Here is a 27,940-nt window from a genome sequence, read left to right as displayed (position 1 = left end):
AGACTAAGCTTTCATAAGGGCAGGGTCACTGCCTATCAGAACCTATATTTTTATGACAGCCTTTAGTGTTAGTTTTCAATTGCTAGACCATATCTGATCAACCAGGCTAAATCTTGCTGGTCTTTTGTTATCAGTAGTCAGCCCACTACTTAGTACAGAAAAGGAACTTAATAAGCATTTATGGAATGAAAAAAAAGACTTGAATGCATCCAACTATGCCTGGAAGACCGGAGTGTTCAGCACACAGTAGCTCTGGAGGAAGGTTCTGCTGTCATAGGCACATCTACACACCCGTCCATAAAACATGTGGGATGCTATTTGAACAGTGAACGTGCCAGCAGAACAAGGCACTACTGTGCATGCAGTCAGTTGCAAACTCTGATTTCACTACTTGGAGGCATCAGTAGATTCAGGAATTCCTAAGCAAGGAGCACATTCTACTTCTCAGATAACAAATATGGATGGATGTTCCAGGAGCCTCTGAGGACTTTCTGTCAAGGGTAGGGAACTCCCCCTGCTAGGAGTACTCATAGGGGATCAATTGGAGATCACCTTCAACTCAAGTTACAAAGGTCATGTATAGTTTTGTTTTGGCTGCACTGCAGAGCTTATAGGATCCTAGTTCCCTGGCCAGGGATTAAACCTGTGCCCACTGCAATGGAAGCACAGAGTTCTAACCACTGGACCACCAGGGAATTCCCCATGCACCATCTCTTGTTTCTCAGGGTCCTCTATCTACAACTAAGATGGCCCTTTCTTTTCCACCTGCACATGGCTAGCTATAAGGCTATCAGAGACCACTGCTAAGGAATACAAAATGGTTGTGAAAGCCATCACTGTTGAAAAACAGCCAACTGTTTGAATAAGAATAAACAGACACGGAAAAAACTCGAATGGCTGACTTATGATCTGATTCCCCAGTTGCTATCATACATCAGCGGCTCTGATATACCAAGCACAGGTGTGACACATGCTGCACTCCCGCCATGCCTGTCAGGTCTTTTCTTCGGGTTTCATAGAGTCAAGATCTGCCAGTGTCTCCAGTCAAGATCTGTGGGGAGTTGGGTAGGATGATTTCATCACTGTTTGGTTGTCCACATTTCATTGTCTAATACGTACCATCTTCATTCACACACTAGAAATTTTATTAATCATTTGAATTAGTGGGTTGTTTATTAAGGCCCCTGAAGCAACCCCATGAAGACTGCAAGTCTGATTAACCACATCTGGCTCCTAAAGATGTATCACCATATATTTGAAAGTAAAACCAAAGACATCCACCCCCTTTCTCAGTCGTTAGAGATTAAATTAGATTAAAACCTGCTTGAATCCTCCTACGACGAAAGCCCTCACTTGACAAAGTCACACAGATGTGTTCCTCAGTATATCTTAATGTGAAGCTCCAAGGACTGAGAGAGAATCAAACTTCTGAACAGCAAACCGAGTCCTTGCTCTCCACCTCAGGGACACTAGAGAGTACCATAATCTGTGCCTGAGGGCTGCTAAATTCAACATTCACATTTCTATTTCCCTTTTCATCTGCTGCTTTTGGAGACTTGATAACTCCATTTTGTGACCTGTGAAAAGAACTTGGGTCAGAGAATTGAGACTCTACCTTAAGTTTTAGCTGGTTTATAACCAAGCCCAAGGATTCTTAAGGTACTAGGAGGTTCAGGAGAAAATGGAAACGAAAGAACATTTCTGGCAGCAGCTCTGTGTCTTTGTTGAAGGTCTCCCACAAGCACAGTCACAGTTCTACTTTGTACTGAGAATACGGCTGCTGTGTGACATAACAGGTCATCCCCATTGAAGAAGGGAGAGAGACAGGCAGGATCAAAGGCAGGGGGAAAGTATGTGAGCCTTGTGAATACAACTTACACTGAAAAATCAGCAAGCCCTTTTTGTAGATTTGTGCTTCTTCCAAGTACACGATGGGAGAATCAGGTTACTGGTGGCTGAAAACTCGTACTATCAGAGATAGTAATCTTTATTCACAAAGCAATTATAGTTTACAAAGGCATTCTTCACAAATGTCATCTTGATTGATCCTTGCAAACAGGGGATATATAAAATCTATTTCCACATGGGAAAGTATGACTGAGATACAGAGCATCCTGTTCCGGGTTATAGAGCTAGTTAGCAATATACATGGGACCAAACAGCAGGTTTTCTCTTCATCTTGCTTTTCTTTGTTTTTAAACTTCCAGAGTGTCAGCTAACTCTTAACACTTGCCACACCACCGAGATGGCTTCTGATGAAAAAGTGCATAAGCTAGCGTCTAAAGAAATTCACAGGCAATGGCACCATAGGAATTTTTAGAGAAACTGTCACAAAGATCCTGCTAGTGTTGCCGGTCCTCCAAACTGGCCTGCTCAAGGTATTCTTAATGTGCTTAAAGCACCTACGATTACTTTAGGCTCTGTGTCTAAGACAAAGATAGCTGCTAACTGGTACACTACAAGGAATTTCAATGACAACAATCAAATGGACCTGCAGAAAGAATAAATCAGGAGGAACAAAATAACAGGCTTAATTAACACAGATGTACAGTCGTCTCTTGATAACCACTGGAGACTGGTTCTGGGACCCCATGGATACCACAATCCAAGGATGCTGCAGTCTGGCACAAATGGTGTAGTAGAGCTGGCCCTCTGTGTCTACGGATGCAGACCTGTGCATGTGGAGGGCTGATCATACGTCATTCACCTCAGTATAAAAGGGAAGCTTTTTGCAGAAATCTTTTGCAAAGCAGTTAGACTCATTCTTTCTGGTACAAGGATATGTAACAGCTCAAATATCTCGTAAAACTAAGTACTCTCAAAGGCCAAAACCAAAACGAGACAGAAAGAGGAAAGGACAGGAAGGAAGGAGAGGCCAAGAATCCTGATGAAACTACACAGAATGCTTTGTGACAACCTTAGCTTGGTCTACTGACTCCCGGGTACCCTCCGCTTAGAATGGCCTTCCACCTGACAGGAGCCGACTTGCCCCCTGAGCAAGCACGAGGTGAGGTTCTGAAGGGAACTCCACTAGAAACAGAATCAAACTTGAGGGTCCAAATAAGACTGAGGAACAAGGAGCCAATGCCCTCTGGGCAGCAACTTATCTTGATATCCTTTCTTGTCCAGATGAAAGCACAACAAACATGTTTTCTAAAATGTTCCTTAATAACACTATTTTACTACCTGACCAATTTACCTGTCATTTCCTAAAAGGAAACAATTTGTATCATGCTAAAACTAAAACCTTATTTGTTTCTAGCCAACAGAATCCAACAACATATTAAAAAGATCATACATCATGACCAAGTGGGCTTCATCCCAGGATTCTTTAATATCCGCAAATCAATGTAATACATCACATTAACAAATTGAAAGATAAAAACCATATGATTATCTCAATAGATGCAGAAAAAGCCTTTGACAAAATTCAACGTCCATTTATAATAAAAAACTTTCCAGAAAAGCAGGAATAGAAGGAACATACCTCAACATAATAAAAGCTATATATGACAAACCCACAGCAAACATTATCTTCAATGGTGAAAAATTGAAAGCATTTCCCTTAAAGTCAGGAACAAGACAAGGGTGCCCACTCTCACCACTACTATTCAACATAGTTTTGGAACTTTTGGCCACAGCAATCAGAGCAGAAAAAGAAATAAAAGGAATCCAGATAGGAAAAGAAGAAGTAAAACTCTCACTGTTTGCAGATGACATGATCCTCTACATAGAAAACCCTGAAGACTCTACCAGAAAATTACTAGAGCTAATCAATGAATATAGTAAAGTTGCAGGATATAAAATTAACACACAGAAATCCCTTGCATTCCTATACACTAACAATGAGAAAACAGAAAGAGAAATTAAGGAAACAATACTTAGGAGTATATCTACCTAAAGAAACAAAAGACATATATATATAGAAAACTATAAAACACTGATGAAAGAAATCAAAGAGGACACAAACAGATGGAGAAACATATCATGTTCATGGACTGGAAGAATCAATATTGTGAAAATGAGTATACTACCCAAAGCAATCTATAGATTCAATGCAATCCCTATCAAGCTACCAACGATATTCTTCACAGAACTAGAACAAATAATTTCACAATCTGTATGGAAATACAAAAAACCTCAAATAGCCAAAGTAATCTTGAGAAAGAAGAATGGGACTGGAGGAATCAACCTGTCTAACTTCAGACTCTACTACAAAGCCACAGTCATCAAGACAGTATGGTACTGGCACAAAGACAGAAATATAGATCAATGGAACAGAATAGAAAGCCCAGAGATAAATTCACGAACCTATGGACACCTTATCTTCAACAAAGGAGGCAAGAATATACAATGGAAAAAAGACAACCTCTTTAACAAGTGGTGCTGGGAAAACTGGTCAACCACTTGTAAAAGAATGAAACTAGAACACTTTCTAACACCATACACAAAAATAAACTCAAAATGGATTAAAGATCTAAATTTAAGACCAGAAACTATAAAACTCCTAGAGGAGAACATAGGCAAAACACTCTCTGACATAAATCACAGCAAGATCCTCTATGACCCACCTCCCAGAATATTGGAAATAAAAGCAAAACTAAACAAATGGAACCTAATTAAACTTAAAAGCTTTTGCACTACAAAGGAAACTATAAGTAAGGTGAAAAGACAGCCCTCAGATTGGGAGAAAATAATAGCAAACAAAGCAACAGACAAAGGATTAATCTCAAAAATATACAAGCAACTCCTGAAGCTCAATTCCAGAAAAATAAATGACCCAATCAAACAATGGGCCAAAGAATTAAAACAGACATTTCTCCAAAGAAGACTTACAGATGGCTAACAAACACATGAAAAGATGCTCAACATCACTCATTATCAGAGAAATGCAAATCAAAACCACAATGAGGTACCATTACACGCCAGTCAGGATGGCTGCTATCCAAAAGTGTACAAGCAATAGATGCTGGAGAAGATGTGGAGAAAAGGGAACCCTCTTACACTGTTGGTGGGAATGCAAACTAGTACAGCCGCTATGGAGGACAGTGTGGAGATTCCTTAAAAAACTGGAAATAGAAGTGCCATATGACCCAGCAATCCCATTGCTGGGCATACACACCGAGGAAACCAGAACTGAAAGAGACACATGTACCCCAATGTTCATCGCAGCACTGTTTACAATAGCCAGGACATGGAAGCAACCTAGATGCCCATCAGCAGATGAACGGACAAAAAAGCTATGGTACATATACACAATGGAATATTACTCAGCCATTAAAAAGAATACATTTGAATCAGTTCTAATGAGATGGATGAGACTGCAGCCCATTATACAGAGTGAAATAAGCCAGAAAGATAAACACCAATACAGTATACTAACACATATATATGGAATTTAGAAAGATGGTAATGATAACCCTATATGCAAGACAGAAAAAGAGGAACAGATGTACAGAATAGACTTTTGGACTCTATGGGAGAAGGCGAGGGTGGGATGATCTGAGAGAATAGCATTGAAACATGTATATTATCAAGTGTGAAACAGATCGCCAGTCCAGGATGGATGCATGAGATAAGTGCTCAGGGCTGGTGCACTGGGATGACCCAGAAGGATGGGATGGGGAGGGAGGTGGGAGGGGGGTTCAGGATGGGGAACACATGTAAATCCATGGCTGATTCATGTCAATGTATGGCAAAAACCACTACAATACTGTAAAGTAGTTAGCCTCCAACTAATAAAAATAAATGAAAAAAAAATTAAAAAAAACCCCACCACCTTATTTGTGTTCTCTGAAGCCATATAGCTAGACTGTGTTTCACTGAACCCCTCAACCAGGCTCAGCCTCAGTGGAAGTAAAGTCTCAATACAAACTCTGCTCCAGGAACAGAACACAGGCCCCAACACAGGCATCTGGTGCTGTGAATACAAACCGCCCACTCCGCCACCACTCCCTGCCATTCTTCTGTGGATTTTAAAGTGAGATCTCAGTCCCTCCAGAGAATGCCTCTGTCATTGTCAAAGAAAATCAGTGATCTGCAGTTTTGGAGATGATGTCATAAATTTAGCTCCAGGAAGACTTAGGAAGAAATCAACTTGTCTACCAGGGAATATATGAGACTCTCCCATTCTGAGTCATCTGAGGCAAAAACAAAGAGGCAAAGTATAAACAAACAAATAAATGAAAAAATCAAATAAATTAAATGATCAAAACAGCCAAAAGTCTTTTCTTTCCTTGTTAGAAGATGAGGCTTATTACTGCCAGGCAGATGCAGCACTCAGCAAATTCTTTCACCACAAAGAAACGATTTACAAGCTCCAGCTAAAAGTACTGAGAATAAAAACAACTACAAACCACTAAGATGCAAATCATTTTTGAAACTTTCAGTTTGCTATAATTTTGCATGGTTTAGAACAATGTTTCAGTCAATATTTATAAGGACCTCAGTTAAGATTTCCCTGATTAATCAATTATTAATTTCCAAATAAAGATATGACCTAGATCTTTGTAGAAGAGGATATCAGGTTTGAACATAGCTTACTGATGGCTCAGAATTCCTTTCAGAATTCAGGCTTCCATAACCTCCATTTTATTCTTTCATATTCCGAGATAACTACTGTTCTAGTTTCCCTGGCTCTTTTCTTCTGGGAAAAGTGGACCCTAAATTCAACATATATTCAAGCGTCATTGTCTAGGTCTCTAAACGGAGTCACTGTAGGGGAAGAAAAAGGAAGTTTCTAAAGTCACTGTGGAAAATATAAAGCTTATTTTGTTTTGTTTGCTGAATAACATTCAAACCACTTCTCTCATTTCTTTTTCTTTCAGAGCTGACAACTGGAGGTAGCAGGAACAGCCAAGAGAGTAGATAAGGCCCACAAGTCCTAAGACACTGCACAGGCCACACAGCTGAGCCCACCACAAAAGCCATACTATGTTCCCCTGGCGTCCCCCAAAGAATCAGCAGCAGCTATTCTTCCGGCCTCACCAATGAAAAGAGATTATTTCTCCTGGCTCTTTATCTCCAACCTCCCACCCAAGAACCTTAGCTCTCTCGAAAGCAGTCTCTATTAGCCTCTCTGGCTTCAACGTCGTGGGCTCAGACATTTCAGAGAACCCAGCTGACATACTTTCTGCAGAAACAGGACCTTGAAAAGATGAATAAAATACACAGCTGCCAGATTTCTGAACACACACTGTTCAAATGCAGGGAAGCAACTACCCACCATTCTTTATTTCTTAGTCAAAAAGCCACAGACCCAGTGCCATACTGACAGAAGCAACAAGACCAACAATGCAAGCTTCAAGTCAGAGAAGGTTTATTGGGACAGGATCCTTCACTCTTTTAGATCTACTCCTTCTCACATGCAAATAACACGGAATTATCAAACTTCAGCCCCTAATAAAAATAAGGGATGGCTTTCTACATGGAAGACGTGCCCACGTTAAATTGGTCCATACTGAGGAAGCAACATCTGCTGAGCTGTAATGTCATGGCTGCTACCGCAGCAGATATGTCTAGAGGATAAAGGAATGATCTCTGCACAGGGCAGAAATCCAGGAGCCTGGGAGGAGACAAAGCCAGGAAGTCTCTAACACTATCCCAGCTAGAGGTACTATCAAGTGCTACAAAGGCACAGCCTCCGGCCATCAAGAAACCCTCCTGCTCAAACCTGTATGCGCTAGAACTCTAACACACACTTAACCTTTGGATGCCTTGAAATATTCTCAAGACCTAAGGATACACCATCTAGAATACTAAAAGGTATCCCTTTTATTTGTTTGACGATCACCAGAATAACCAAGATAAGTGATCATATAAATAAAAATTTCTCTTTTTAAGAAAAACTGGGGGAAAAATATATTAAAAAGGGGAGAGGTTTGAGCAGTGTCAGGAAGCATCCTGAAGTTTCCAGCACACAGAATAGCAGGCATGTCTAGATTTTTTAGGATAGTTCCGACTTTGTGTTTTGTCCTGTAAAAAGGCAATGAACACTAGTTTGAAGTTTAGGAAGGTAGTCAACATTACAACACAGTTGGCTCCTTTCCAAAATATTTCAGTTCAGTATACTGAGATTATTTTTTCTTGCAGGAAGACTTTTAGAATTTTACAGATTAAAAATGCCTTTAACCTTTTCCCTACTGCCTCCTCATCCCCCAAAATCTGTAGCCAGAACGGGCTATGTTTTCAGTATTCAAGAGCAGCTATTTCCTCACAGCAGATGAAATATGGGGGGTTTAGTAGTGAACAAAATCTAGCAATGCTCTCATGAAGATTATTTTTTCATGATTATTTTTCAAAGCACGAGAACAACAAACAAGTACCGTTTTAAACAAATAAGGAACACATACCTTGACCTGAAATTCTTATCAGGAGAAACACACACTGGAAAGTGTTTTTTACTATTGCCAGAAGTGAAGAGAGACAAAGGGAGTGAGAAAGTTTATGCTAAGAGGTCAACTGTGTGACACAGTTCACCGCATATAAAATGCACTGTGAGCAGCACATACAATGGACAAAGCTGGATGTGATCCAGAGAGAAGAAAATGATAAACCACACTTAAGTGAGAAAGCCAGCAATAAGTAAGATCAAGAGATATATAGATATATATATATATATTTTTTTGGATAACATGAGCCTGGCAGAAATGCTAGCCCCTTCAGGGAGGGAGCATTCTATTTCTGCCCTCTATAAAATCGTACAGTTTACAAATAATAAGTCATAGAACAACTCATATAGAAAGGCTATACCCAAAGCTGCCTAGTTACAATATGGTCTTTATCATGCTCTAACTTCTCTAGCTTCTGAATTCAAATATTAGACACTAATATTAGACAATCTGGATAGGCCTATATCTACTAAAGAAATTATAATCTTTAATAATCTCCCAAACTGAATGCACCAGGCCCTGATGAGTTCACTAATGAAGCCTACCAAACATTTAAGGTGACTACACTACTTTTCTCCAGTCTCCTCCGGAACACAGAAGCAGAGCGAGCACTTGCTAACTCATCCTACGCAGCAGCGCGCTGTGCTAAGTCCCTTCAGTCATGCCCAGCTCTTTGTGACCCTATGCCACAGTGTCTATTTAGCTACTATTTAATGTCGATTTAGCTACAATTTAGACACTAATATCAACACTGTCTATACCACAGTGTCTATTTAGCTACTAGCCCTCAGTCTATGTGACATTTTAAAAAATACAAAAACAGAAGTGTACATTTTAATATTTATTCATATAGTTTATTATTGTTTAGTATTTTTATTATTAGGATAATTTTATTATTTGGATAATTATTTTATTATTAGCATTTCATTATTCATAATTTTTAAATTATTAGGATAAAGTCTGAAAAAATAGGTTTCATACATGACCTAAAAGAATTTGGAATCTGGTTCTTAGCCTGGAAAATTACGAGACTCGGAGTAGTCTCCCAATGACTATTTGCTTCCTTTTTCTTGGAAGCAAATCCTTGATTTTTAACTGGGTACACGGCTGCCTGGAATAAGAATTTTCCCAACGCCCCTGTAGTTAAGTGAAGCTGTAACTAAATTTGAATAAATTGGACATAAGCAGAAATAGTACTTGCAGAGTTCAGGAAGCATTCATTCTTAAAGGAGGAACCATGTCCATTTTCATCCTTTCGTCTTTACCACTGGCCGGCAAGTCAAAGTGATGGCCAACACCCAAGGCGCCACCTTGGACAATCAGGTCGCAGCCACAAGTTGAGGATGATAGGGTTACACAACGAAAAGAGCCTGAGTCCCTGACAATCATACCACCCTAAGAACACCTAGATGGCTCAGACTTCCTTATGTTAAAGAGAAATAAATCATCTCAATTTAAGCCATGGTTAATTTAGTTTTGTGAGTGAGTTTTTTGGTGAGTTTTGTCACTCACCAAATCTAATCCTAACTGATGTAGATGCTTTTGGAGATTATTGGTGATAGGCAGAGGGAGGTATTATTCTGCGCCAAAGACTAAGACTTTAAAAAAAAAAAAGGTGAAAACTAGTTAAATAGTGGAACAAAAGATACAAAAAGTAACAATGAAAAAAACCACATTTATATTCTGCCAGGTACCAGTACTGAATCTCTATCAGTAACCTAAAGATCTTTCTGTCAACTTCACACTCAACAAGCATCTTCACCTCTCCCTTCCCAATGCCTCTCTTTTCCAGATGTTTACTTTCTGTTCAAGGTACTACCGTTCTTCTAATCTCTGAGTGGCCTGTAAGTCTGCTCTCTCGTCCCTCTGTCCAATATCCAGTGTTACCAAACCTTAGAGAGTCTTCTTTCAAGCCTAACTTTTTCATTACATACTTGCTCCCAGCCCCTAGTGGAGGCCATTATCTCCTCACATCTCAATTTCTGCTCCAGATTCTAACAAACTTTTTACTCTGCAGTTTCTCCCCTCTAGTCAAGTCTATATTTTATTATAAGAAGAGTTTCCCTATAGTGTCATTCCTGTGGTTCCCTCGTGTTTTTAAAGACTAAATGTAAGGCCCTTGACAACCTACTTTGCACTTTCCAAGCTCTTCCTTTCACTACTTCTTGGAGTACGACAAACAAGATGTGGTGATCTCTGTTAGAACACCAATACTATATTACTATCTGCTGCCAAACACAGTAGGGTAGAAACCTAACACAAGTACCAGAATCTGGCAGGTCAAGAGGTGACTCAAGTTGGGAGGATAAGAGCCCTCTAACTGTGCAGAAACTAAAAAGATCACTAAAGGCTTATGAAGAAAGAATAGTCAGAAACCCCACTTTCAGTGTGCATTACCATACAGAAACAAATATTTAGCACATTATGTGCTGCCAGTTCAGTTCAGTCACTAAGTTGTGTCCAACTGCAACCCCATGGACTGCAGCACGCCAGGCTTCCCTGCCCATCACCAACTTCCGGAGCCTGCTCAAATTTATGTCCATCAAGTCGGTGACGTCATCCAATCATCTTATCCTCTGTCATCCCCTTCTCCTCCTGCCTTCAATCTTTCCCAGCATCAGGGTCTTTTCCAATGAGTCAGTTCTTTGCATCAGGTGGCCAAAGTACTGGAGCTTCAGCTTCAGCATCAGTCCTTCCAATGAACATTCAGGACTGATTTCCTTTAGTTTTGACTGGTGTGATCTCCTTGCAGTCCAAAGGACTCTCAAGAATCTTCTCCAGCACAGTTCAAAAGCATCAATTTTTCAGTGCTCAGCCTTCTTTATGGTCCAACTCTCATATCCATATACTGGAAAAACCAAAGCTTTGACTAGACGGCCCTTTGTCAGCAAAGTCATGTTTCTGCTTTCTAATATGCTGTCTAGGTTAGTCATGGCTTTTCTTCCAAGGAGCAAGCGTCTTTTAATTTCATGGCTGCAGTCACCCTCTGTAGTGATTCTGGAGCCCAAGAAAATAAAGTCTGTCACTGTTTCCATTGTTTCCCCATCTATTTGCCACGAAGTGATGGGACCGGATGCCACAATCTTAGTTTTTTGAATGCTGAGTTTTAAGCAAGCTTTTTCACTCTCCTCTTTCACCTTCATCAAGAGGCTCTTTAGTTCCTCTTTGTTTTCTGCCATAAGCGTGGTGTCATCTGCAAATCTGAGGTTACTGATATTTCTCCTAACAATCATGATTCCGAGCTCAGTACTATCTTAAAATTACCTAAGCACATGCCTGACAACACAAAGTTCCATTCATCCCAAGTACTCAAGAGAAACAAGAGGCACTTCCCTAGGCAAGGCACCCAAACTCATGTTCTCTGACCTTAAAGAGGTCCAGTTAAGTTGAGAAATATGATAGGAATAAATTCAAATGTTTCTATGAGCTGTCTTTCTTCCAGTTCATAGTGAATTCATGCATTGCTCTGGATTCATAGTGCACAAGAATCAAGTTAAAGAAGAAGAAAGAAAAACACCTTTACTCTATACTTTTAAACTAAGATACCTCAGGAATTATTAAAGAAAAAAAAAGTTGACTCTGAGCAGGAGAACCTGTAAGGAATGAAAAGAAGAAAACTGACTGTTCAACTGAAATTTCTGGATATGCTCAAAACCAACTAACAAAGGCTGATCCATGTCCAGGGCAGCAAGTGCTTAAAAAACAAAAACAAATTTGGGAAAATCCAAAATGGCAGTGTGAATGCCCAAGGCATCTAAGACAGAACTGAAACTCGGTTGTTGGAACTGTGAGTACTCCATGTTTTCAATACCACACCACTCCATGGAGCCTAATCCATTAGGAGAAAGCTCTTGGAAAAACAACAGCAACAACAAAAAGCTCTAGCATTTCCACTCCTAGACATATACCCAAGAGAACTGAAATTTGTTTATACAAAAACCTGTACATAAATGTTCATTTATGACACAAATGAACTTATCTACGAAACAAAAACAGACTCACACTCATAGAGAACAGACTTATGGTTGCAGGAGTGGGGGGAGGATGGATTGAGTGTATGAGATTAGCAGATGCAAATTATTATATATAGAACAGATAAACAAGGTCCTACTGTGCAGCACACTATTCAACACACCATACTGGCAAATGGTATGAAAAACTGTATGTATAACAGAATCACTCTGCTGTACAGTAGAACTGAAACAGCACTGCAAATCAACTGTCCGTCAATTAACAAACTTCAAGGAGATACACCACATTCTGAATCTGTGAGTAATGCTACTGTGGGGAAGTCTATACTAGCCAGGAGTACTTTCTGTCATGAAACCACAATAATCAATCATAATCAACTGGTCCTGTACGTGAATCTGAATACCTGTTTTAATAAAAATGCCATCTAATATTTTATTTTTGAGATTATAACCCTGGAATAATCACTGAAACTGTGTTAAATTTCTTTGCTTTCTTTAAAAAACGGCGGGGGGAGGGGGGCGGTGGCAGGGTGGGGATTTTCTTTTCTGAGAGATAATTCTTGGGAAACACCAGGTCATATTCAGGTAGTATACTTGTTTTCAGCATTTCAAAAATTCTAATAAATATCCCATATATATCTACCTTAAGACTAGACAGGGTGAATAATGTGTCCTGTTGCTTTTCCACTTCTAGCTGAGTATGTACGTATCAGGAACCAACAATTTACAAAAGAAAAAACTAGTAATCAAATATAAAAACATTCTATTTCACTAATAACCTAAGACAAAATTAAATCATTCCCTTCTTTGCTACACTGGTAACATATTTAAAAAATTATGAAATATTCCAAACACATAGAAAAGTAGATAATACAATAACAAATACTCATGCACCACTACTCAATACAAATATTTTGTTATTAACACTTTGCACCAATTGGGACACAGGAAAGACAGGTACTCTCAAATACTGTTGGTAAAAAAATAAATAAATTGGGAAATTTCTGGGTGGCAATTTGACTACATTTATTAAGTCATAAAATATGCTTACCTCTTAATCTGGCCAGTCTACTTGGGGGAATTAACTTAAAGAAGTAATTAAGGATGTGTGACTATTTAGGCACAAGAACATTCATCATAGCATTCCTTAATAAAATAAAGAAGCAATCTCAAAATATCAAATGAAGCACTAGTTAAATCATGGTAACCTATACTATGGAGCATTATAATGTCATTAAAAGTGATGTGAGAAAAATGTATTTAATGACAAGGAAGTGGGTCCACAATACTTGAAGTGAAAATGTTATAAAATCAAGTGCTCAAGATTATCCTACAGAAGGAATGGCAACCCACTCCAGTATTCTTGCCTGGGAAGTCCCATGGACAAAGGAGCTTGGAGGGTTACAGTCTATGGGGTCACAACTGAGCAACTAAACAATAAGATAATCCTACTTTGTAAATACAAAGGTATAGATGACATGTGCACAGGAAAATCTGTAAGGGCACACATCAAAATAACAGTAATAATCTATTCAATGATCACAGACTATTTTATCCAAAAACAGAAAAATAACACATTCTTCTGAAGCTCAGATGGATCAGATGGAACATTCACTAATACAGACAGCATTCTGAGCCAAAAAAAACAAAAAACACCTTAACACTTTTAAAACAGAAATCATACAATGTATGTTCTAAGATCACAACAGAATAAAACTAGAAATCAATAACCTAAAGACAGCTGTAAAATCTCCAAACATTTGGAGATTAATTAACACATTTCTAAATAACAAATGGGTCAAAGAAGAAAAACCTCTCAAGAGAACTTTTTTAAATTTGAAACTAAATGAAGCTGAAAACACAACTTCTTGAAATTTGTGGGATGCAGAGAAAAGCAAGCAGTGCTCAAAAGGAAACTTATAGCACGGAACGCACATGACAGGAAAAAATGAAGATCTAAAACTTAATAATCTCAACTTCCACCTTCAAAAACTACCAAAAGAACAGTTAAATCCAAAGGAAGCAAAGGAAATAAAAATCAGCGCAGAAATCAACAATACTGAAAACAGAAAGTTCATAGAGAAATACCAATGAAACCAACAGCTGGGATTTTTAAAATATCACTAAAACAGAAAAATACCTAACCAGACTAAAAAAAGAGAAACATATATTAGGGTGATGGTGGCCTCATAGAATGAGTTTGGAAATTTGCCTTCTTCTGCAATTTTCTGGAAGAGTTTGAGTAAGATAGGTGTTAGCTCTTCTCTAAATTTTTGGAAGAATTCAGCTGTGAAGCCATCTGGTCCTGGGCTTTTGTTTGCTGGAAGATTTCTGATTACAGTTTTGATTTCCGTGCTTGTAATGGGTCTGTTAAGATCTTCTATTTCTTCCTGGTTCAGTTTTGGAAAGTTATACTTTTCTAAGAATTTGTCCATTTCTTCCAAGTTGTCCATTTTATTGGCATATAGCTGCTGGTAGTAGTCTCTTATGATCCTTTGTATTTCAGAGTTGTCTGTTGTGATCTCTCCATTTTCATTTCTAATTTTGTTGATTTGGTTCTTCTCCCTTTGTTTCTTGATGAGTTTGGCTAATGGTTTGTTAATTTTATTTATCTTTTCAAAAAACCAGCTTTTAGCTTTGTTGATTTTTGCTATGGTCTCTTTTGTTTCTTTTGCATTTATTTCTGCCCTAATTTTTAAGATTTCTTTCCTTCTACTAACCCTGGGGTTCTTCATTTCTTCCTTCTCTAGTTGCTTTAGGTGTACAGTTAGGTTATTTATTTGACTTTTTTCTTGTTTCTTGAGGTAAGCTATGGGAGAAGGTGAGGGTGGGATGTTCTGAGAGAATAGCATTGAAACAAGTATACTATCAAGGGTGAAACAGACCACCAGCCCAGGTTGGATGCATGAGACAAGTGCTCAGGGCTGGTGCACTGGGAAGACCCAGAGGGACGGGATGGGGAGGGAGGTGGGAGGGGGGATCGGATTGGGGAACACATGTAAATCCATGGCTGATTCATGTCAATGTATGGCAAAAACCACTACAATACTGTAAAGTAATTAGCCTCCAACTAATAAAAATAAATGAAAAAAAAAAGCAAAAATCAAACAAACAAAAGTTGTTAAAAACCAAAAAAAAGAGAGAGAGAAACATAAACTATTAACATCAAAAATGAAATAGAGGCCATCAGTATTGATTTCATGGACACTAAAAGGATAACAGAAATATTATGAACAATTCCATGACCACAATTTGATAACCTTGATGAAAAAGGACCAATTCTAGAAAAACACAATTTGCCAAAACTCACACAAGGTGAAAAAGACAATCTGGATAGGCATATATCTACTAAAGAAATTATAATCTCCCAAACTGAATGCACCAGGCCCTGATGAGTTCACTAATGAAGCCTACCAAACATTTAAGGTGACTATACTACTTTTCTCCAGTCTCCTCCAGAACACAGAAGTAGAGCGAGCACTTCCTAATTCATTCTACGCAGCATCGTGCTGTGCTAAGTCCCTTCGGTCATGTCCAGCTCTTTGCGACCCTATGGACTGATCCTGCCAAGCTCCTCTGATCATGGGATTCTCTAGGCAAGAACACTGAAGTAGGTTGCCATGCTCTCCTCCAGGGGATTTTCCCAACCCAGGGATTGAACCTGCATCTCCTGCAGCTCCTACACTGCAGGCAGGTTCTTTTTTTTTTTGCAGGCAGATTCTTAACCGCTGAGCCACCATGGAAGCCCTCCGTGCAGCAGACATCACCCTACTATTAAAACCAAAGATATTACAAGTAAAGAACCAGTATTGCCCATCAATGTAGATGTAAAAACTGTCAACAAAATACAAGCAAATCAAATCCAATAATGTATTAAAAGAATTATATATTGTAACCAACTGGTTACAACAAGTATGCAATGCAAGGTTGGTTCAACTGAAAAATCAATTAATATAATCCATCCTAACAGGCTTAAAAAAAATACAGTCATGTCAACAGATGCAGAAAAAGCATTTACAAAATTTAACAGACATTCATGATAAAAACTCTCAGCAGAATTAGATGGGAATCTTCTCTTCTTGCAAAAGAACAACAGGGGTGGAGTGAGGGTGGGGGAGAACCTTAGAGCTGGCAAATAAACTTATGAAAAGACATCCCATGTCATCAGAGAAATACAAATTAAAATGAGTTACCACCACACAGGGCTTTCCAGATGGCTTAGTGGTAAAGAAGCCGCCTGCCAATGCAGGAGGATGCCAGAGATGCAGGTTTGATCCCCTGGAAGAGGAAATGGCAACCCATTCCAGTATTCTTTCCTGGAAAATCCCATGGACAGAGGAGCCTGGCAGGCTATAGTCTGTGGAGTTGCAAAGAGTTGGACATGACTGAGATTGCATGCGCGCGCGTGCGCGCGCGCGCACACACACACACACACGAAGAGCCCCATGGCTATTAGAATGTGTCAAAATCCTGAATACTGACACCACCAAATGCCGGTGAGGATAGAATTCTCATTCACTGCTAATGGGAATGCAAAATCCTATAGCCATTCTAGAAGACAGTTTGGCAGTTTCTTACAAAACTAAAAATACTCTTACCATGAGATCCAGGAATTATGCTCCTTAGTATTACCCAAATGAGTTGAAAATTTATGCCATATAAAAACCTACACATGGATGTATTTTATAGCAGCTTTATTCATAACTGCCAAAACTTAGAAGCAATTAAGTTGTTCTTCAATGGGTGAATGAATAAACAAGCTGTGGTACATTCAGCCAATAAAGTATTATTCAGAGCTTTAAAAAAAGAGCTATCAACCCACAAAAAGACATGAAGGGATTTTCAATCCATATTACTATATGAAAGAAGCCAATGTGCAAAAAGCTACATACTATACGATCCCAACAACATGACATTCTGGGAAAAAATATGGAGACCAAAAAAGGGATTTGCAATCTAGCAACCATTAAGGAAAGGATGAACAGGTAGAACACAGCAGGTTTTCAGGTCAATGAAACAACTCTGCATGATACTATAATTACTGACACATGTCATTATAAATTGATCCAAACTCACAAATGTATAGCACCAAGAGTGAACCCTCATGTAAACTATGGACTCTGAGTTGATAATGATGTATCAGTGTTGTTTCACTAACTGTAGTAAATGTACCGCAATGGATGGTGAGAAAGGCTATGGGTGCAGTGGTGAAGGTGGGGTGCTCAATTTTTTGTGTGAACCTAAAATCACTTTAAAAACAAAGTCTATTCAAAAGGAAAAATCCACTAATTTATCTCTTTTAAAAAAACAATAAAGAGATTACTGGAGAAGTTAATGCCTTTCATTTAACTTATGTTTTCTACTTCTTGTACAGTGAAATGAATAAGCACCACACAGAAGAGTAAGTGAGGTGGTGGAGACCTAACCTAACTTGAAAAAACAGTATTTTGATATATACTCTCAGGCTAAAGACAAAAAAAAAAAAACCTCTACTCAAATATTGTATTCCACTTTTACAGGGGTATGAACTAACAATTCTGAGAGTAATTTATGTATACTCTAGGATTGAGCAAATAAGTCAATATAATGTGGATGAGACCCAGGATTTTTACTTTGGCAAAAGGAATTACAAATAAGGAATGAGGTAAAGCTAGAATGAACTCTGTAATACCGGATTGGAATTGGGAAAGATAACATGATGAAATCATGTTTTTTAAAAATATATACATAGATAGATATAAAAAAACATACATGTGTATACACCATATTTTTTAGTTCTGTTCACTAAAATAAAATAAAGGATATAGAATGATTCATCCTTACAGCAGAATTCTAACAAATGTGCAAATGTGTAAGAAATGATGGTAATAGAAAATTACCCTTAGACAAAATCCACAGTAGCAACTTTACATGCATGCACTATTAATGGATGCTAAAATTAAGTGAAAAAGGCATGCTAAGAAACAGGATATTTATATAATCTCAAAGTATATCCTCACAAAATAGTTACTAATTATAATTAATTAGTAAGTTAATTATACCTCAAACAGTAACTTTACAGTGGTGAAAGCTGCGAACACCACCTTAACCAAGTGGTCTGTTACTATCTCTAGTAATAGAACAAAATCATGTGCTACCTGATGACATATAGGGAAAGACACACATCACTCCTGGGGTATTTTTGCTGAAAATGCATAACCTGAATTTAATCACAAGCAGACAAATGCAAACTGAACAAAGTCCCACAAAATAACTGCCAGTACTTTTCTGAAGTGTCAAGGCCATGAGAGACAAAGGAAGACTAAGGAGCTGTCACAGAGAATAAAAGGAGACATGTGAAGTTGCTCAGTTGTGTCGGAGTCTTTGCAACCCTTTAGACTGTAGCCTGCCAGGATCCTTGGTCCATGGGATTTTTCAGGCAAGAATACTGGAGTAGGTAGCCATTTCCTCCTCCAGGGGATCTTCCTGACTCAGGGTTCGAACCCATGTCTCCTGTGTCTCCTGCACTGCAGGTAGATTCTTTACCGCTGAGCCATCAGGGAAGCCCCATAAAAGGACATACCACAACTCAATACAACATGTGATCCTGGATTGCATCCCAAGCCAGAAAAATGACATTAGGGGATGACTGGCAAAATCTGAAAAGCTCTTTATATTAGATAATATTATATCTATGCTAACAATGATTTTGATGACTACACTATGAAATGTTGGAGTGAAGAGTATTGGTCTTCTTTCTACTATTTTTGTACCCCCTTAAAGTCTGCGATTATTCCAAAATGAAAATTCTTGAAAATAAAACATGCTTAAACAGCCTCCTACTACTAGACTATATGGAGACATGTCCATTTCATTCATTAATAGGCATATACCACCTAGTTCAGGCTATGGTTTTTCCACTGGTCACGTATGGATGTGAGAGTTGGACGGTGAAGACAGCTGAGTGCCGAAGAATTGATGCTTTTGAACTGTGGTGTTGGAGAAGACTCTTGAGAGTCCCTTGGACTGCAAGGAGATCCAACCAGTCCATCCTAAAGCAGATCAGTCCTAGGTGTTCATTGGAAGGACTGACGCTGAAGGTGAAACTCCAATACTTTGGCCACCTCATGCGAAGAGTTGACTCATTGGAAAAGACCCTGATGCTGGGAGCGATTGGGGGCAGGAAGAGAAGGGGACGACAGAGGATGAGATGGCTGGATGGCATCACCAACTTGATGGACATGAGTTTGAGTGAACTCCAGGAGTTGGTGATGGACAGCAAGGCCTGGTGTGCTGTGATTCATGGGGTCGCAAAGAGTCGGAAACGACTGAGCGACTGAACTGAACCTAGTCCAGGGTCTTACACATAGAAGTGCTCAGTATTTGCCACCTTAACCAAAGCTAAAATGAGTTGCTTCTGATATATCCAATGTGACTCCAGACAGACCAACAGTTTTTATTGCATAGTATGTCCCATTTACAATAAAATGGTATTAAAATAAAATATATACAATATATGAATCTTTTACTTTGAGTCTCTATAACTACTTCGACATGCTGGCTCCACGTAGAAGGCTCCGTGAAACCTTTCAAAATAAAGTCAAATGAAAAGTTGATCCAAAGACTTCCAATATTTAATACACTAAAACCAAGAGCTATGAAAATCAGCACTCACATTTTAAATTTTCCCCGGAAAAATGACAGTGAAATACAATGTTTAAGGAATTCTCAACTTTCTGGTTTTTGAGTAGTAACTGCTGCTCTTTGGTCTAATGCTAACTAGCATACAGTCCCTCTTTGTGTATCAGGCATCCAAATGCCAGCTCTTCTACCACATAACCCTGCAATCCCACTCCTGGGCATATATCTGGAGAAAAACATGATCTGAAAGGATATATGCACCCCAATGTTACTTGCAGCTCTGTTCAACAATAGCCAATACACAGAAGCACCTACATGTCCACTGACAGAGGAATGAATAAAGAAGATGTGGCACAAACACACAATGGAATATTACTCAGCCATTAAAAATAATGAAATAATGCCATTTGCAGCAACATGGATGGACCACGAGAATCTCCTACCAAGTGAAATAAGTTAGAAAAGGAAAAGTATCATATGACATCCCCTATATATGGAATCTAAAAAGAAATGATACAAATGAACTTGCTTACAAAACAGAAAGAGACTCACAGACTTAGAAAAATTAGCTTATGGCTCCCCGAAGGGAGGGATAGTTAGGGAGTTTGGGAAGGTCATGTACACATTGCTATATTCAAAATGGATAACCAATAAAGACCTATTGTATAGCACATGGAACTCGGTTCAATGTTATGTGCCAGTTTGGATGGGAGGGGAGTCTAGGAGAGAATGGATACATGTATATGTATGGCTAAGTCCCTTCACTGTTCACCTGAAACTACCACAACATTGTTAATCGGCTATACCCCAAAACAAAAGAAAAAGCTTAAAGTTTGGGGGAAAAAAAAAAGCCAGCTCTCTCATGGGGGAACACATTTGCGCTTTCTGTTTTGTTTTTAAAGACCTTCAAAAACCTTACAGTGTTCAGGAGTGCAAGATTTGAATCTGGCCCTATTTCCCATCCTCCAAATCTAAACCCCAAGCTCAGTCCTGCCCAGCAGGGAACCCTCGTGGAAGCACAGACAACATATCTTAAGCCTTTACCACCTTACAAAGCAACCACTCAACCCACCAAAACTTTACCTACTACTCTCCCCAACCAGAGTACCTCTAACCACCAAGCGAGGGAGTGTGACAGGAAAGTAAGTTCAGTGATGCCTCTTCAAGAGAAAAGTGTAAATCACTCAGTTGTGACTCTCTGCAACCCTATAAACTGTAGCCCGCCAGGCTCTTCTGTTCATGGAATTCTCCAGGTAAGAACAGTGGAGTGGGTTGCCATGCCCTTCTCCAGGGGATCTTCCTGACCCAGGGATTGAACCTGGGTCTCTGGCATTGCGGACAGATTCTTTACCAGCTGAGCCACCAGGGAATCATTCAAAAATCTCTGCATTCAAATGTGGCAAAATGTTAATATTTGGGGAATTGGGGTACAAAGCACACAGGAATTCTTTGTATTATTTTTGCAACTTATCTTTAAGTCTGAAATAATTTTATTTTTAATTTAAATGTATCCCTGAATAGGAATCTTAATGATTATGGTTGCATGACTTGGTAAATTTACTAAAAATCACTGAATTATACATTTAAAATGGATGAATTTTATGATACTTAAAATTATGAAAATAATAATTTTTTTCCTTGAAAGAAAAAAAAGGACCTCGGTATTCCTCTGGTACTAGAGGTCAAAGATGACAGCCACAGTGTCAATACTGCCAAAAGGAAGCCTCTGAGAAAGATACATATATACAGGGAGGGCATAGCCTCACCAGTGATTTGGCCTTCTCTACCCCCACACCTCAATTTCGGGCTTTGGTTAACAATTCCAGGAAACCAAGAAAGATCCACATTGGTACCTACAAAGCATATCTTAGTTCCTGCACCAGGGAATGAACCTGCATCCTCGGCAGTGAAAATGCCAAGTCCTAACCACTGGACCACCAAGGAATTTCCTTTCCCTTTATTGCTGTGTGGATGCTAAAAAAGAAAGCCCACTTGACTGTACTGAGCAACTACTGTGCACAAGCCTAACAGCCACTTCAAATGTCCACTTCAAATGTGGCTTGTTACCAATTCCATCCATCACTTTTCAGACTTTTAGCTTAAATGTTCTTCTATGGTATGTAGATACCATTAGCAAAGAAATTCTTCATACATTTTAAGATCAAAGTTTTAAATCTCTAGCTTTCAGACAAACTGACAGACTACCCCCTTTTTGTTGTTGTTGTTAAGTGAATCTGTATTTTATTTTAGACCTAGATTCATTCCTATCAGGCTGGGACCCTGAACTAATTTCCAAGCAAAGTTTAAAGACTTTTTAAAAAACTTCACATGCCATAAAATTCACTCTTTCATAGTACCTTGTACAACTCAATGAGTTTTAGTACATTCACAAGGTTGGCCAACCATCACCACCATCTAATACTAGAACCCTTTTACCACCTCAAAAAGAGACCCCATCACCCATTAGCAGTCACTCACTCTCCCCTCTTGCTTTCCCCCTCTTTAAGTGCCTGGTAACCAATTATCTACTTTCCATGAAAATACTTCTTTTTCTTCTTTATATTTTCCTTTGGAAATAGCATTTATACAGATAAAATACAAATTTCATTTGGTCACAGATTCTAGTAAAATAAACATTAGTATACAATATTAGCATCACTAATGTCACCATGTGAGATTAAAGATAATTATTAACTTGGATGTTTATCCATGACTACCAAAGTCACATCAATACTCTTAACAAGAAATGTGTATATATTATACATAATACATATTAAATAGTTACATATTTATGTATCTAGCTCACATACAAATGACTGAGACAGTAGAATGACAACACCTGAAACCTTAGCCCTGTGGAGAATGAGACACAAAGATGCATGATAACCTACAAGGTCAACTTGAGTGGAGAAGACACCTAATAAACATTTGATGCCAGCTGCAGCCTAAATGAGTCCTACGCAAAACTACCAGCATTGCTAGATTCAGAAATAAGGCTTTCCACTGTGGGATGCTGGAATGGTCATGGTCCTCTGCCCTCCCGTGCCTGTGCACTTACTTGTCCCTCAGATGCTGTCATGACAGGTGCTACCCAGCTTCTTTTACTTTCAGTCCAGACACCCAAGTTTCATGGAAGAGACATGGACAACAGCACCACATGAACTGGCTGTCAGAGAACCGGCTGCCACTCAAAGCAATGCTACCACTTTTTAGGCATCTCTGAGTCCCAGGAGGTGGATTAGCAGCCAAGAAAAAGCCAGGCAACCAAGTACAGTCCAGTGTTACAGAATCACTGTGTACTACTGAATATGTACCAGGTGCTTCACATACATTACATGTGAAATCTCACAACTGCTCTGAGGTAGGTACTGTGATTATTCCTCCATTTTATGGACAAGGAAACTGAGCTTCAGAAATTACAAAACAGCCAGGAAGCAATGAAGCTGGAATCTTAAACCTGGTTGTGCTCCTAACACTATGCTGTCTGGAGGTTTACAAAGTCATAAACCAAAGCTATAACCAAGACCCCAGAGTCTGTGCCTCTGTGTAATCCCTGAACTACGTAATTAGAATTATACATATTCTGCTTTTTTTTTTTTTCAGTAACTGTCTTCAGTCAAGTTCCAAAATTAGCACTCTGCACAATCTCATTTTTATAAAAAGTCAAACATTAACTAAAATTACAAGCTGAACTAAATAGGACAACGTCAAAGTACAAGGTTAAAACATACATGCACATTTCCAATTTAGAACAAATCAGGAACTAAATTACTTCAATCCACAGAAATGAACCATGAAATATGTATAACAAAAATAATGATAAATTTCATCATAGGAGATATATTAGAAATTCCCCTTAAAACTGCCAAATGATAAGTGTTTACTTCTCAAATTCAAGAACACTAAATTGAACCCAATTTAGAGTACCTGTTACAATAATCGGAGAAAGTCTGAGATATGGCAAAGCCAGGGGCTAGTTACCAGAGTTTAGGGTTTTAAAGTCACAGGCTAGATTTCCAATGTGGTTTAACTAGACTTTATGCTCCAAGGAAGGCACGTTTCTTGCACTTTCTCTCGAGAGAACTGGTGATCTGAACATTGAGGCAGTAGAAACTCCTAGAGAGACCTGGAAGCAGTATGCTGAAAATCAGTCCCAGTCAACAGGCTAAACGAGAAGCATTGCTGATGTAAAAATAATCCCTTGGGCACTGCCCCCAAATCCTTTTTTAACCATATACACCATGAAGCCAAGACTGGAGTTACTGCAACTTCAGGACTTTCTTGTTCCACTCAGATGAGAAGCTGTCGTGTTAATAACAAGCAGACACTCAATGTTCACTGCATGCTAGGCTCAATTCTAACCACCTTACACGCATTAACTCATTTAATCCCTAGAAGGATGAGAGAACACTAAGACACAGAGATGCTGTGTTAGGCCACTTGCCCAAGTTACACAGCAGAAGGTGACAGAGCTGGGAAACAACCCTAAGCAGTCTGCCTCCAGAGTCCATGTATTTACCACCGAGCAGGTCAGATGGAGAAAAGAGTCCATGTATTTAACTACTATGATACATTGCTTGGTACCCAGTCAAGACTCAAATCACTGGACAGATAACCAAACTGCATAATCAGATCACCAATCCTTAAAATCATTTTTTATTTTCCAGAATATCCCACCTCTCTAAAGAGGGGGAATCTTCAATAACTGTCGATTTACAAAAGAATGACATGACTCAAGTCACAAGTTATACAGCTGAGCTCTGGCCAGAATGCCACATTCTCTTCAGTGAAGTAGTTTTAGCATGAGGGTTTAGGCAATATCACAGCCTTGCAGGAATTTATAAAGACTCTTATTTTTTTGTTACCTGGAAAGCACACAATTTAAGTATTAAAATGTTTCATACAATATTGCTACCAGCCTAAAGAAGATTCAAAAAAATTGGGTTTTTGCTCATTTCTTCCATCATGGTCTGAGAACAGTCTTCCCATCCCCCAAAACATAAGCTTTTCCTATTCATCTCATTTCAGGGAACAGATTCCACTTAAAATTTGGCTTCCTTCACATACCTTCAGAAATACCCTAGCTATTCTGGTATCTACAAAAGCTCAAACTCTCTTAAGTTTGTTGACACAAAAAAAAAACACTCATAAAACTTAACGTATTCTACCGCCTTCATCTCATGTACTAGCATAAGCCAGTGTCTTAAGGAATTTTCAGGTTAGATGATAACAGCATTCTTTCCCTTGCACTTTATAAAATTAGGCTGATACTGTCATGTAGCCAAGTCATCTCTGGCTAAAGAAGGCCAATGATGCTAGGAAAGTTGAGTAAAAACTCTAGAAATAACTTCTTCTCCCAGAGCCCTATAAGGGCATTTTAGGGACTGTTTGGTTGTACAGAAAAAGTCAACAAACATCTACCTGCAAATCTGAGAGAATAAAATGCTGCAGACCAAATGACAACGGTTTGAGAGGGTGCGTGTAACTGGGCAACCACTGACACAGATATTCTACCACAGTGCTTCCTGCTCACCTCCCCAGGTCCCAGTGCAACGGCACACACGGCGAAAGGAGGGAAGAGTCATCCTCAATCCCCAGGCACTTGGGGAATAAAGAAAGCCAAGGGCATATGATACTGCTAGAAATACCCTTCCCAGGAGGGGATGGTATAAAACACTCTGCACCTCACACTGTTTGCTGGCTTTCCAGTTCTCCTACACAGAGATGGTAGGAGTTTACAGACCTCTGCGGGAAGTTATTTTCCCAGACAGACGGCTGTTGGCTAAGAGCTGCCCTGATAAGTCCCCTTGGCCACCATGCTCAGTACTGCTGCAGAGCATCCTATTAGTTTGATGTTTCCATTAAGGCACTGGGAAAGCGCTAAAGTGGCCTCAATCATCATCCTGAACAACCTCATTATGTACACATACCCCACAATATCTGAGAAAACAAGCTAGAAGGCTCCTTTATTCCCTTCCCCCAGACCTGTAAGTATCAGTCTATGAAAAATAAGACATTTCACACTGAGTCAGATAGTAAAGAGTTATAAAAAATTCAATCCAAACCATCTCACAGAAACCTCCTCAGAAGCATACATACAGACTACTCAGAGGTGCCCTGAAGATAGTGACTCAGAATCCATACTGATTTGGTCTATAAGTAAAACTCGGAAGGAAGGAGAAGAGATGAATAGACAGCTTTCACAAACACTTCCTCCTTACCCTATGGACTTCTTCCCCCACATTCTTATGGCTCTCATAAGATTCTGAACTGCTATGTCACTGGGAGCTTAATCCACATCTATTACCTTAAAGAATATCCATATAGGAATTTTTCTTCCCAAAATATGGTTGGAAATTATTTCACATGAAGAAGAGGAAGAGGAGGATGAGATGACAGTCTAGTCTCAAATGCTTACTAGATACCAGACACTATGGTAAGTATTCTGTATACATTATTCACCAAGAGTCACTACTCAAATGCCATGTTATTCTTCAAGAAGTTTCCCTAACCACTTCATCTAAAACTGCCCTTATATGCATTCTCTTAATACCCTGCTTCAGTATCTTTATAGCATTTAGCACTATCATATATTATTTTAAATTTGTCTACTTGTGCATGCTCTGACTTCTGTAACTAAAACAGAAGTTACATGTGTCTCGTTCACTGCAGGGTCTCCAGCATCCAGAAAGGTACTTGGTACACAGCAGGCACTCGTGGACGCAAGATTTCACTGAATCTGCTCCAGAGCCCCTGAGGTACAAGTAACAGAGGGAACTGAGGCCAAGGGAGATTAAGAAATTTGCCAGAGACAACCCAGCTAGGAAGTAACATTAACATCTGACCACAGAACCTACACTCTTCTTTTCTATGCTATACTACCTAATTACAAAAGTTCTTCCCAATATCCCATTCTCAAAATTCTTCTTATCAAAATGATTTGTATACGTCTGAATCATGGTGAAGTGAAAATGAAAGTCAGTCATGTCTGACTCTTTGCGACCCCATGGACTATACAGTCCATTGGATTCTCCAGGCCAGAATACTGGAGTAGGTAGCCTTTCCCATCTCCAGGGGATCTTCCCAACCCAGGGATCAAACACAGGTCTCCCACATTGCAAGCAGATTCTTTACCAACTGAGCTATCAGGGAAGCCCTGATTTGTGGTAAAGGTTATTTAAAAAAAGATACTGATCACATCATGAAGTCTAAGCAGTTCAGTGAGAAGACTCTACTACATGGCAGTATTAGCAGGGTGACCTCTATCCCATGACTAGGGGAGAATAAAAGTCTAGGAAATGGGGTCATCTGAGTAAGAATATAGTGATGTCTTATTAAGAAGTAACTCTAGTGAACACTGAAAATGTTACCAGACAGAAATTTGGAGTTTGTCTGAGAGGACACTCTATGGAATTCATGAATGCTATATAATCTCTGTCATCTTTCTTAGTCTGAGATCATAAGCTCTTAGAAGACAGAGGCTGTCTCTTGTTCTCCTGCACAGAGTAACGTATGGTACCCTAAGCATGAGGATGGCTACCCATCAAAACAATCTATTTCACATCTAGAAAAATTCTGGCCTTGCTCTTGTTTTATTCTGGTGTACCATTCACTGAGCAAGGGTCATTCATGCAGGATCTAGGAGTCCTAACAGTGTTCAAAGAATGTGTGGGAAGGGTGGGGGGAGAGATGTCTATAGGCCTCAACCCCTTGACACTGCTTATCCAGATGTGGCTCTAACAGAAATCCAGCATAAGGATAATCCTTATTTTTAAAGAAGCCTGCCCTGGTTTCTTTCACATGACATCACTCTTTATGAGGCTGGATACTTTAGATAGATAGGATTTTGGGTAGGGATAGAGGGAAGAGGCAGTTAAGACACAATATTGTTATTTTTTCAGATTAATCAGCCATGATAAAAAGCAACACCCCTCTAGGAGAAACACACAGTTGGCAGAA

General features: G+C 39.1%; 1 protein-coding gene and 1 non-coding gene across 6 annotated transcripts in view; both read right to left on the bottom strand.

Annotated features, from left to right (window-relative positions):
• The window catches only part of RBM6 (RNA binding motif protein 6), a 99,652-nt gene that overhangs the window by 18,828 nt on the left and 52,884 nt on the right, over positions 1-27,940 (bottom strand). The window lies entirely within an intron of this gene.
• TRNAG-UCC lies at positions 623-695 on the bottom strand. Its single transcript has one exon. It is a non-coding gene; the product is annotated as a tRNA-Gly (tRNA).

This window comes from Cervus canadensis, chromosome 22 (assembly GCF_019320065.1).
Source record: "Cervus canadensis isolate Bull #8, Minnesota chromosome 22, ASM1932006v1, whole genome shotgun sequence".
NCBI lineage: Eukaryota > Metazoa > Chordata > Mammalia > Artiodactyla > Cervidae > Cervus > Cervus canadensis.
The sequence above is the reverse complement of the archived record's forward strand: the minus strand, read 5'-3'. Positions and strand labels throughout refer to the sequence as shown.